The 2,698-nt window shown below is 39.3% G+C and overlaps 1 long non-coding RNA gene across 1 annotated transcript; it reads right to left on the bottom strand.

Annotated features, from left to right (window-relative positions):
• Nucleotides 1–551: 551 nt before the first annotated feature.
• LOC135340265 (uncharacterized) lies at nt 552–1,344 on the bottom strand. Its single transcript, XR_010396281.1, has 3 exons — nt 1,139–1,344; nt 959–1,054; nt 552–816 (listed from the first exon to the last, which is right to left on the bottom strand). It is a non-coding gene; the product is annotated as an uncharacterized LOC135340265 (long non-coding RNA).
• Nucleotides 1,345–2,698: the final 1,354 nt, after the last annotated feature.

Below are 2,698 nucleotides of genomic sequence, written 5' to 3' on the forward strand. Positions count from 1 at the left end.
CACATGCTATAGTCATTACATGTATACTAAAATCTGTACTAAAATGCCTTCAGACATTCACTAAATATATATAAAATACCCTCAGTCATTTACTGAATACCCTCGGTTATTTGTTAAATATCCTCAGTGGTTTACTAAATACCCTCAGTCTCAGTCGTTTACTAAATACCACCAAAACATTGTGTTTTTGTCATCAATATTTTGACACAAACAGCACTCCATAGGCATACACTAGTCTCAAAAACGTAATTATTAAAAAGCGGCACCTTATTTATAGAAGAAGTACGATATGCTAAAAACACTTGTTACCTGTTGCCAGCTCCTCGGCACACACACAAGTGACACTATGTAGCATTATCATGCTATAATTATTGCATACTCAAGTGACAAAAGGAAGACTAGCTGATCAGAACTTATTTCACTCTTCAAATTAGGCTCAATTAATACTGCAAAACCACCAGAGGACTCCTATCAGAATCCTGCAGCCTCAAACTGATGATATTAAAATCATATTCATGACACATGCACAGGCCATGCAATTTACCACAGACTGAGTGTAATCGCACATTCATTTAAAATTTTGCAACAATATAATTGCCATTGTGATCTACAAGGTTCTTTTCACTATATATACAGTAAATTGAATCAGTTTATCAGCTCTATAGCTTGTCAAATCTCAGGCGTTAAATCATTTCCACCATCCATAGTAGTGCTGGGATTCAGCAGGGATCGCTGCTTTCCCTGTGGAACAACTGGATCCAACGCAGAATGAGCTATCTTTACCCTTGAGTTTCATGCAAACGCATTCCACTTCGTCTGTAAAATCAAAATAATTATAATTATACATAATTAACCTAATACATCTTAAGAATACGTTTATACATAGTATACAATTGATATAGCTATTCCAAATTGCACTTGCGATATATTGCATGCATGCAGTTATGTGCAGACTCACCATTATGATTAGGCAGAGTAGTACTTTTGGCAGCTTGAATCGCACTGAGCAGCTCTTGAATGCGAACATTCTGAAGCCTGGAATCCTCTTGTTGACCTAATGGTCAGTAAAATTCATCAAGTTGTTGCTATACATATTAAAGTCTATATATATATACATGTATATACGCGTATATCATACCTGAATTAGGCATGGCTGTTACCATTGCTGCCACAGCAACCACGAGAAAAGCGACAATGACAAAACCCTTCATTCTTTAAAGTCCACTCAGTTTGTTGCAGATATAGGCTCAGTTGTTCAGCTTCGATTCTAAATCAATCTGTGACTGGGTGTAGCACTGCATAAGCCTTTACTTATATACTGACAGAAAGGAGTTCCTCAAATCAGACTGACCCTATTAGTGCACAGCTCTCTTGCATGGTCACAAATGTGCATATTATCAGAACCTCCCACAAAAATAATTATGGCTTGCCCTTTAGATCTATAATTGTACCTGGAAGTAAACTGAGTGCCCACCATTATTCTTGATACTATTGGGTTGGTTTCAGACGAGACAGTTTGTCTAAGATGCATGCATGCGATTAATCTGAGCCCCACATTCAAAATTCCTGATATAGATCTATTGGGTTCGTAATTACCGCCAATTAGCTGTGGTAACAGCATACAGCTTATTCCTGGAAGTCATTTGAGCCTCACGATCAATATTCCTGAAGCCTACTAGGATTGGCATTACTCTTGAATGTAGCTTTTAGCACTTTCCACGTATTTTCTCCCATTTTTATCTCTGCAGGGAAGGATCACAGCTAGTTTGTAGAGCCATTGTTTTGTATGATTGCATGTGTGTTATGAGATTCAACATGCATAGATATAAAAAGTGCAATGACTGGTGGCTAGGCCACGTCTTTACCCCCAAGTACTTAATTAGGGGAGCAATAGAAACGCCTTATTATTATTTACTTAGCGGTTGCATTCTGCCTAACCCTAATTAAGTATCGCACTTCCGGCACCAGACAAGTATTACAAGACTCGCAAACCGTCACTGTTGCACGGCGAACAGTAGCCTCGAATCCACATGGATTCCAGGCTAGGCGAACAGTAGACTGGTTAAACTCCCTATTAGAGACTCGTGCAACGTTTGCCACGATATTTGTGGTAGGATCAATATATACGGCCTTTACAGAACACTGTACTTGAATATAGAGCTTTGGATGTTGTTAACCCGAGGCGTGTGGGTGCTTGAAACAATGGCAACTCAAGTGGCTAGACCGCATGCGGTTACCAATCATTGATAGTGACGTAACACTAGAAAACTCTGTGCTAAATCTATAAGTATCACGTACAGTATACTGACGTCACGAAAACCACACAGAGCTAGAGTTTGACCCCAGTCTACGTGCAACAGTGACGGCTTGCGATTCTACAAAACATTTTGCAATGTGAAAAATTGCTAGGATTGGCCGGAGGAAACACCAAAAAGCGTAGTCTCGCGAGCAGCCGTCTGCTGCAAGACTACAAAATAACTACAAAAAGCGTAGAAACAAGAATGTGGGTTAATGTACACGACTTAATTGTGTGCTTCCACCTATAGCCTCAATCCCAGGCTGCTCTTCAAAGGCTGCTAGGTTCTACCATGCATATAACACACATCCATACATTCACGTGCAATAAATGGAACCCCATGCACACATTAATGTAGCTGCAGGTATATACACATTATCAAGAGTATAATTATGATAGAGA

This window comes from Halichondria panicea, chromosome 8 (genome assembly GCF_963675165.1).
Source record: "Halichondria panicea chromosome 8, odHalPani1.1, whole genome shotgun sequence".
In the NCBI taxonomy this organism is placed as follows: Eukaryota; Metazoa; Porifera; class Demospongiae; order Suberitida; family Halichondriidae; genus Halichondria; species Halichondria panicea.